At 40.3% G+C, this 10,628-nt stretch overlaps 1 long non-coding RNA gene across 2 annotated transcripts; it reads left to right on the top strand.

Moving 5' to 3' along the window:
- Window positions 1–639: 639 nt before the first annotated feature.
- LOC102081563 (uncharacterized) lies at window positions 640–9,413 on the top strand. 2 transcript variants are annotated; one of them, XR_269378.4, is made up of 4 exons: window positions 640–844; window positions 1,109–1,232; window positions 5,529–5,744; window positions 8,961–9,413. It is a non-coding gene; the product is annotated as an uncharacterized LOC102081563 (long non-coding RNA). The 2 variants fall into 2 exon arrangements; XR_269379.4 differs by having other exon boundaries at window positions 1,109–1,169; window positions 8,961–9,407.
- Window positions 9,414–10,628: the final 1,215 nt, after the last annotated feature.

Here is a 10,628-nt window from a genome sequence, read left to right as displayed (position 1 = left end):
GATCTGTTAATTAAAAGAGCTGAGCTTTGAAGCCTGAACTGAGTATTCAATATAAATCACATCCTGCATGTTTGGTGTTACTTTATAATATATTCAACTTTTATGGCAACTGGGGGTCCAACTAAATCGCCAGAAACTTTGACTTTGAAATTTAGGCTGTAGTACAGTTGATAATTAAGCCTATTTAGCAAAATAACTGGTCAACTGGAGTCTCTGAACTGGACGTCTGGACTGTGTTTGTGCTGTTGGTGCCATTTGGAAAATTTTTAATGCAGTTATCTGAAAATAATACAGCTTGCTGTGCAGTTAATTGTACTAACAGACTGTCCATCTGCACTTTGGTTTCAGTGGGATTTTATTTGGATGTTACGGTCGTGTTTGTGGGTTTCTGTTTGGTTTGTTATCTCTCATGTTTCTTATTAGAAATGTTATTCTTTTTTGACTGTTCATGTTTTGGTATGAATCATTTTTATTTTGTCTCCTCTTGCTTAAGTCACCATTTGTGTGTTGTTTTTTTCCATGTTTAGTTGCTTACTGTTTAATTTTGACAATCATTTCGTCTCTTGTTTTTTACTCAGGTTTACTTTCCCGCTTTATTGTCCTTGATTAGTTTCAGCTGTGTCTTGTTTCCCAGGTGTTTCCTCTCTCTCTGATTAGCGCTCATTGTGTCTGAGAGTATTTACATTATCATAGTATTTTTTATTTTATTTCCCTCTGTTCTTTGTGTGAGTATCTGTTTATCTGCCCTTCAGTGTGTTTTGAATATGTTTTGGATTTTGGATCAGGCATTGCGTTTGTTCCCCAGTACTTTGTTCTTTTTTAATGGACTTCTGCTTTCCACCTGGTAAGTAATTTATTCACATCTGTCTTTGAGTCCTTATCGCTTAATTATTACTCATCCCGCTCATTCAAATATAACCACTGCTGGATTAAAACACCAAAACAGTATAGGCCGATATGCTAACATCGAGGCTTCAAAAACTAATGGATCATGTCTCAGTGGTCACAGTCACTTTTACTATACATTCTATGGTAGTCCCACTGTGCACTGTGGTCTGAGAATTGTCCTTCATGTAATGCACTTATGTTATTGTCTGCTCACACCCAGACCCCTTGGAGGAAGTAGTCTGGATCCAATTCCAAAAGAACTCCAGAGCAGTTTGTTGATGGTGAGAATATGATGCAACTTCAATGCAACTTGAAGTTTAAGCTAAACACCTTCACTCAACCAGGTATGCTGTGCATTTTGAGATGCGGCAGACGTGCAGACTACAGATTTGCCTGAAATATTGCCCAGATAAATGCAAATATTAGGAGTAAACTCTAGATGTTATCTACTAGTCCAGAACACAGCACTTTCTTCCTGTATTTACTTCTGTTGCTCCCACCCCAGAATCTTCTGGCCAATGAGAAGACTGAACGTTCTCACGTTTGCTCAGTATTTTTCTCTGCATGAAAGGAAACCAAACCAGAACAAAATCTACAAGTTTTCACAAATGAACAAATGAACTCCAAGTGTGATAGTGTTCACAGAGCAAAACAAAAACAGAAACCACCATCTACTTGGATTCCTTTAGCAATGCTCTGAACCAATGCACTTTGAGAGGGTCCTTTTTTAGCCAATGAACAGTGTCCTTTGGTGGCAGTGTGTGAGTCACCAGCTGTCACATTATTGGCCACTGCGTCACTCCATTTTAGGAGGTTGGAGGGTCAGTGGTTTATTGGCCAGGAGACCACAGTTCATATCCTTCTTGGACCCAGCAAACATTTAAACGCTGAATAAAAGTAGTTACAAAATCGATGGGATCTTGAGGTTGTCGCAATGATGTCTCGACGCAGTCATTGAATATTACCTGACCATCCCTATTAGACCTGCTAGCAAGAAAAGAATATGTATATTGCAGCTGTTCTCTCACTCATCTCACTGAGGATCACTAATCATCTTACTGAGCTAAGAATCTCCCCTCACAAATATGAAACATTTCACGTTGTAATGGTCCAGCATGTCCAGCACGAGACCATTTGGTGACTAACTTAGTTATTGTTATTTAACAAATTTATTAAAAGAAACAATTTTCACAAAGAAATTGGATGAGGAAGGACTTTATCAGGCACTGAGAAGTATTTGAATCTCCATATGTGTAAATACACATATAGATATTTGTAGGTAGGCGTATACAGATAGACGTGTTTGTATATACATATATATACATGCACGTGTAAAAGTAAATATATTTATATAATAAATATTATTATATAAATAGGATTATTTATTAAAACTATTAAATTACTAATAAATGAAAGATTATGTGTTGTAGGTGATTGAGTATGGGTGCACATGTATATATGTGTGTATATATCGATATATTACATTTGTGAACGCAAAGGCGAGAGAATGAGATGAATATAGACAGAAAGGAGGGCTATAATTATGTTTATATTTTTCCTACTCTCTCTTAAGGATAAAATTGAAGTTTTTTTTAAAATATACAACTGATTAATATATTGGCTATTTTTGTTTTGCATTTACAAACTATGAATTACGCTTTTTTGTAATGTTCAGAATAAACGTCTATCAAGAAACTCCTTCACTGCAGTAATCTGCCAGCAGATGGTTATTCAGCATCCACACATTTGCTGGCTACTTTTACTCATTCTTTAGGTCTAGATCCTAAAACGTACTTTGTTAGATTTAGGAAACGGTAACCCTGCACCTTAAAAATAACAAGCTTGGAGTGACTGGCTCACGTCATGTTTACTATGTCCTGGCACAGGACAACTTGCAACGTGCCACTGGTTTGACAAGACAGTTTGAGTTCCCAGAAATGAGAACGTGGTTTATTCAGTGGAGGAAAATCAGACTGAACTCTGTCCTCTCACTTTTAACAATGTGATGTGGGAGGTCTCTCTATAAATGTCACAAGTTCCAAGAGTTTCACTGGGAGGACACATGGACTAACAGAAGTTCAGATTTTTCTGCACCACTGCTCCTCTGTAGCTCAAAGCAGTCAGTAAAAACAATAAAGTTTTAAAATGTTCAAAAATCTTAGAACATTTGCACAAACCGTGTCTTGAGGATGGTTAGGAGCGTGACAGAAGTGAGGATTTGGCTTACTTTTATGAAACTAAAGGAGCTGCCGACTTGACAGCCACCACCACAGACAAGCTCCATTGTCGTGCCAGCAGCTCCTGCTGTGACGAGTCTGCGAGGGCGACATCAGATCTGCAGCCCCTCAACAAGCCTGCCATTCAAACACAGCTGTAAGTAGATGAAAACACAGTCAATGAGAACACTAAAGAAACTCTTTCAAAATAAAACAGGAAAGACTAAACTTAACTCAGTAAACTTTCAACTAATACCCAAACACAATAGATAGAGATCAGTACAAAAAACATGAAAGACACATTTTATTCATCTTGGTTAGAAGGGTGGATGACTATGTGAAATGTCTATTGTGAACATAGATTGTATGTAAAAAGACAGGTAACACCAGTATGAAAGTACCCTAAACCTGCATTCTTTCAACAGATAACAGTTTGTCTGGGGTCGATCTGATTTCCTCGTGTTGGTGTTGGTCCCAGATCATCATGAAAATGTTGTTCCAGGATCAACATTGCAAGTGACCAATCAGAATGATGTGACGTCATACTTTTGCGACTTCAGGAAAAACCGCCGTAAAACAAAAAACTGTACTTAAGCTGCGAGAAACCGCCTCTGTCCGTCGATCAACAGACCCTGACCCTAATCCTAACCCTAACCCTAACCTTTTAATAAACGGTAAGCAGGATTGATATTGTCCTTGCAACACTGGAATTTCATAAATGCAAGAATGGCTTGGCGCGCAAAAGAATAACGTCACAACATTCTGATTGGTCACTTGCAATGTTGATCCTGGAACAACATTTTCATGATGATCTGGGAACAACACCAAGATGAGGATATCAGATCATCCGTTTGTCTGGCATATCTCAGCATGGTGTGCACTGTGTACTTAAAAATTTTGAAGAAACTGGACAATGAAGAAGTGTCAGGTCCAAACAACTATCTACAGCAGATGAACATGATCTGAAAGTCATGTCCTTAAGAAATAGGAAAAATTCCAGGAAAGACCTGACACAGGACCCGAGATCATTTAGTCCTTTAGCTGATCCATATGCTGTTCACTGAAGCCTCATCAGAAATGGTCTCAGTGGAAGGACAGCTGCCAAGAAGCCATTTTTAAGGAAGGGCAACGTCTTACATTTTAGAATGATGAAACTGATGGTAATGATCCAAACACACTGTCAGTGCAGAAAAAGCATATCTGGATAGAAAAACACAGAGTGGAACACTGCCAGTCATGGATTGGCCTCCCCAGAGCCCCGACCTCAACATTACAGATGATTAAGAATGGAACAAACACAGAAACATTCAAAGAAGAGCTTTGGGGTGTTATTAGTGGATTCCCCCCCCCCGATTTTCAGATACTGTTTATCTTCTGTAGATAGCACTTGGAAGACAAAAGAAGAAGGCAGACCTGCAATTGTCCAGTTTCCTCAATTATTTTTAAGGACACACTGCACACCATGCTAAAATATGCCAGGTTTTCAGCTAAGAGCTCTTTGGGAATCGCCTTGTTGATGCAGAAAAGCTATTTTATGGCTGTCAAACTGTGTTGTCTTTGGCATTTTTCTTGGATCCAATTAAAGAAATGAGACCACATTTTTTGCTGCACACTGCAACAAACCACCTAAAGATAAAAATTAAAATTGGTTCTATGCCAAATTTCCTGTTATATGTAGACACAACAGTGGTTCATCCCTCAAATTAGGTGCTTTTTTAATGCTTGAATGATTAATAAGTCTGGGTTATGACTTAAAATCGTCAGGTACAAAGACTGGACTGAAAATGTGTGAAAAAGCAGCCAATATCTAAAGAAAAACTTTGTAATACCTTCATTTGCACAGCATACAAACAAAACAAAAAAACTTATAAGGATGTTTTAAAATGCACATAAAGGAAATCTATTAACTGCAAATTAGCTGAAAGTCACTTGTAAACAGTACACAGTATAGCGCAGGGAGAGTGCACAGCCATATTATATTAAAAAGGCAAACAAATGCATGCTCCGGCAGTTATACGCTGTAGTCTGTGCATTTGTACAGTTGGATCGATTAATTTAAAAGGAATGCATATAAGGAACTACAGCTACACAAACAAGACATATTCATCATGCTTATAGTGGTTAGCAGCACAAAACCCTGCTTCACGCACTAAAATGTAATTTAAGAAAAATCCACCTCCTGACATGTGTTAACCTTTGATGTTATCTCACATTCAACAGCGGTTTGCTTCTGTTTTTTTTTATTTTATTTTAGATGAACGGTACAGAACAGAAACAGAGCAATCCACGAGTGCTCGCCAAGAAGAAAATAACAACCAGCGCTTTACTCCCCCTCCCTTCCCATATCTTCTTTCTCTCTCCTCCTATCTCCCATGGGCTCACCTTCACTCATCACCTCATCTATTTTTCCCCTTCTGTTGCCAGGCAACAGACAGGAAGAGCATCACTTGGAGACGTCAAAACCACAGGAAGAGCTCACAGAAAGACGCATCACGCAGATGTGCCATGAAACATCGAGGGTCTAGTCGAATAAAACCGCCTCTCTCCGTGATGGGAAATGCCACGGGGTCCAAGAAAGATGTCAAGGAGGACGTTTGGGCTGTAGCAAATGTAAACACAATGAGGAGGAACTCAGATTTGGTAATTTATTCAGCACAGCTCATCCTGTGTATGGGAGCAAATGCTTTGTTATTTATATCCAGCACAGCAGTGGGCTGAAAGAGTCCATAATGAATAAACTGGCAACAAAGGATAATGCACTGTTCCTTAAATGAAAACAAATTTAACGATAAAGGAAACTGGCATGATCTTTAAAATAGTGTCAACATAAGTGTATCACGTAGTATGAATGTGATTAAAAGGAACAATGAAAACCCCCAAATCCCTCAAAATATGCACATTTGATCTGTTAAAGCTGATTTAATCGCACCATCGAGCTGACAAAACAAACTACTGCAGTTCCTCCAGTGGCCACTTGAGGCTGTTTCCAAATATGAGTCAATCCCCATAGACTCCCATTTTAAAATCAGGGGGTTGTTTTTGTTATAATCCATCCATCTGGATATTATCAAGGCTTCCAGTTTGCCCTGATGGTATTAGGGGCGTGGCCTCTTTGACTGGCAGGTGGATGGTGAACCAGGCAGCTATAGCTGCTAGCTGTCTGCTAGGCTTCACATCAGCTAAATTGGAGTCCCTGAAGTGGACCTCTGGACCGTGTTTGTGGTGTTGGAGCCTTTTTAAGGCAATTATGTGACATTCTGTCTGATATTCTATTTGGATAGTACTTAACACTAGCTAGCAGGTATCTGTATCACACACCGTCATGTCCAAATATGACGCAAGTGGGAAAGATGTGGAGTCCAGATGATGTCCCAAAAAGAGGACATCTTTTTGTATCGAGTCCGAGTTGTCTTCCTAGATCCTACTTCAGTTTTGATGCCCTGCCTGTTTTATGACCATATGTTTTTCAGTGCAATGAAGCATTATTACCTCATTCTTTGATTAGTTATGGCCACCTTGTTGTCTCCTTCTCGAGATCCTCACCCTCTACCTGGTGATTTGTGTTTTATTAGTGTGTTATATATTAGGTTTTAGCCATCTTTAGTTGGTCTCAGAGCATCCTCGAGCATGAGCAGCATGCCTGAAATACCTCATAGGTGAGGTTGAAAGATGTCTCTCAGCTGACTTGGGAACTGAAAGAACTCGAGGAGGTGGGAAGAGGGAGTTGATGAAAATGGATAGATGGTTGAGAACTTTAGTTGGGGACTTTTAGTTGAAGGACCGAATGTTTGGGAAGCTTTTCACCCTAACCTCTAGTCGAACATGATGATTTCTAGCAGATTGATAGTGCCAAAATGCTGAAGTGAGGCTTTAAAATGAAGAGTCCTCAGACGCTGGGAGACATCACAATGGCTAAAAATGACTATGGCTAAAAAATGGCTGTTTGGTATGTATAAAATGGTAATTGCAGTATGTGGTGTCAAACTGGCAATCCTTTGGCCTTCTAGGGCAAGTTTTTCTAACCTGTGGGCTACACCTACACTTACATCAGTTTTACAAGTGGACCCTAACATAGCAGGCTAAAGCTGACCTCAGCCTTCCTTTTTCAGAATAGGAAATAGTTTATTTTGCAGGCAAAGTTTCGCTTAAATAATATTAATCCAAAAAGCAGAGTGTCCTCATTAGTGACACCTTATGAAATCCATAAGCTCCACACCTGTCAGACTGTCAGAGTGGTTACAAAACAAGTTTCCCCACAGCAACTTCAGGACTTGACTGTGACAGCCATAATTCTTGTTTTCAGTCATCATACATTTATTTCCTGTATGTCAGTAAACACTTTGCTATATTTTAGATTTTGAGTTTTGGTTTGCAGTGGAAGGAGGTTTTAGCTCCACGTTCCACATGAGGTGGGCAAATTGGAGCTGCCGATTTTCAAAAAATTAACAGTATAACAAAATCTTTTAACATTCTGTTGACTTATGCGTGTTTACTATCCAAGGTGTTTTCACAGTATTTAAAACAGAAGAAATATATACATGTATTCAATGTAATAATAACTGAGATGAAAATATGACAAAAGTATAATTAAATTAACTTGGCCGTGAAGATTATTCTTCCTTAGTTTCCTTACAAATATCTTCATTTGGATGGCTAGTGAAGACTGCTTGTTTAAGCTATGTGTTTTGTTATTGTTTTGATCTCAAGTCCAAACTAGCAGGCATATTTGGACAGTTTAGGAAATGGGCCAAATATGGTTTAAAAGTCATGAGGTGGACTTGACTTGGGGTACAGCAAATATGGACTTTTCTACTCTACTTGAGCACGCAAAGTGCTTTATCCATGTCTCATTCATCCATTCATAAAAGCACTTTTTCTACATATAAGTGTCGCCTATCTGACATTCACACTACAGTGAGCACTGGGAGCAACTTGGGGTCGGTATATTTTCCAAGGATGCCACCAACCTTCTGATTAGTAGATGATTGTATTCGGAATCAGAAACAGCACATTCACATGGCCATCCTTACATTACCCTGTTAAACACCTCCTTCTTTCCTTCTCCACACTGACAAGCTGTTCAGGCTAAGACAGGTAAGCAACCCCAAGTCATCATGGTACCTCCACTGTGCTTCAACATTGGTATGCAGAACATAATGCTTTACTCCATGACACACTAGATGGTACTACATGAGAAAGTCAGGAATGGTAGAAAAGTTTGGGAGGCTGGTGTAGGACTTGTATGAAGATAGTAAGATAGTGGTGAGGTGTGTGGTACGAGTCACAGATGGGTTCAAGGTAGGGTAGTATTACAAGAGGGATCTTCTCTGACCTTGTTTTCTAGTAGTGATCGAGCGGCTGACAGATTAGGTCAGGCAGGAGTCTCTGTGGACCATGATGTTTGCAGATGATACTGTCGTCTGTAGGGAGCGGATAAAAGAGAGCCTAGAGAGGTGGCGGTATACACTGGAGAGAATAGGAACATCAGGACAAGAAGGTAAATAAGGAACAAGTGAATTCAATCAGACAGTAAGCTTCAAAACAAAACAGGAAGTAAAGAAGCAGACCCCTTTCAAACAACACAGGGTGCAAATACATGGAGGCGGAAATACGAACAATCTACAAATCTGACTGCAAATATGTTTATTTCTGATGTGAAGTTGAAGGCTGGCTCCAAAAGTGAGTTGGTCCCTTTAGAATCCCATGTTAAAAAGACAAGATTCACAGCAGAAATAAACACATTTGCAACATGCAACAAAAATGGGTTTGTACTCTAGAGCTAATTTTCCCTTTATAACAACTTTACAACATGTAGTTTCTTTTTTCAACTCAAAGTTTACTTTTTTGTCATTTCAGCTGATTGAACTCACCGAACAGAACATCTCCCATGCGTTTGCAACGCTGGTGCCTTTTGGAACATTTTTAATGCAAATAAAATGACAAGTCCAGATAATTGTACTAACAGAAGTCTGCACTGCAGTTATGATGGGGAAAAATCTAGTATTTTATTACTCTGTTAATAAATACCTTTAAATTGTATCTGTGTCAATGCAATGCACCCACAAAGTTAAAGAACCAGCCTAAATATGGCTCCAAAGGGTTCATTTACTTTTCCCTACCACACGAGTCTTGCTCTGCACATACGTGGCATGCAGAGCAGGATTCGTGTGTGTGTGTGCATGTTCATGTGTGAACCCAGCTCACTGAGAAAACGTCCACATATGATTTATCTTCACTCAGTAATGCCGCCCCTTGTCATGCATGTAAAATTCATCCTTATTTCTCTGCTGCCTGCTCTCTCTCTCTGCTCGCTCTGCTTTTCAGCCTTTTTTCTTCTTCGTGGCAAAGCAGCAGCAGCGGCGGCGGCAGCATTTCCTTCTCCTCTGTGTCACCTCCACTCCCTCCCTCCTCCCACCCTCTCTCCCCTCCATCTCCTGCTGCTTCCATCCTCCCCCTCCCTCTTTTTTTTTTTTTTTTTGCTGTGTGTTTGCAGATGAAACGGGCAGCCTGCCAGTTTTTCATATTTCTTGGCAGCAAAGTGGCTAGCCAACTTCCTGGGGATGGGGAGCGGTGTGGTGCGGTGGGGTGTGGGTTAGGGTGGATGGGTAGGAGGGTTGGGGGCTTGCTAAAGGTTACATTTGCACAATGTGTCTGTGAAAAAAAATAGCAGAGAAAAGAGAGAGAGGAAGGGAGGGAGTGCTAAAAAAAAGAAATAGAGAAAGAAAGAAAGAAAGAAAGTGAGGAAAAGCTGTGTTGGATCAGCTAAACGACCCCCCCGTTCTGGGGTAATGGAAAAAGCCCTCTAGGGGAATATTCAGTATGCAAGAGTATCGACTTGCATGCAGTCATTACAATGATATCTGTCCCTCTCTCTTTCCCTTTTTGTCTCCTTTCTCTGGAATTTTCCTCCAGCACACTGTGCACACCTACAGCACCTTCCCTCCCTGTCTCTCCGCCTGTGTGAAAGTCTTCTGTGAGGAAATAGCTTTGGAATTGGGGAGCTGGTGGAATCACAGCAGTCTGACGGGTGTGTGTGTGTGTCTGTGTGTCTTAGGGTAAAGGGTGTTACTGCTGCTGATTATATACCAGCAAATAACCACGGCGAAACAACTGCAGGCTCTGTCTTGCTGCGCTGACGGGATTGACTGTGAATAGATAGTGTGAGACTGAGGGAGAGTCAAACAGCCAAGCGGGAAGACGAGGAGGGAGAGAGTTCAGTTGTTTACCTCGCTGCTTCACTCCTCATCCGTCTCTGTCAGGGCAAAGATGATAAAACATACAGGGGTGGTACAGATGTGTCTGTAGCTAAGCTGGTGTATTACGAAGTAAAGCTAATCAACATTCAAAGCCTTTTTTATGACCTGCATCCTAAAACTGCACATTTTCCTGTGCAAAGAGGCAAAAGAAGGAGACATCGCTGAAGTACCAAAACTGCACATCCTCTAATGTCCAGTTGAGGGTGGCTCCAAAAATGCGTCCCTCCCCCAGAGACCCCCATGTTAAAATAAGTCTATATAAAACATC

This window comes from Oreochromis niloticus, linkage group LG7 (genome assembly GCF_001858045.2).
Source record: "Oreochromis niloticus isolate F11D_XX linkage group LG7, O_niloticus_UMD_NMBU, whole genome shotgun sequence".
Taxonomy (NCBI): Eukaryota; Metazoa; Chordata; class Actinopteri; order Cichliformes; family Cichlidae; genus Oreochromis; species Oreochromis niloticus.
The sequence above is the reverse complement of the archived record's forward strand: the minus strand, read 5'-3'. Positions and strand labels throughout refer to the sequence as shown.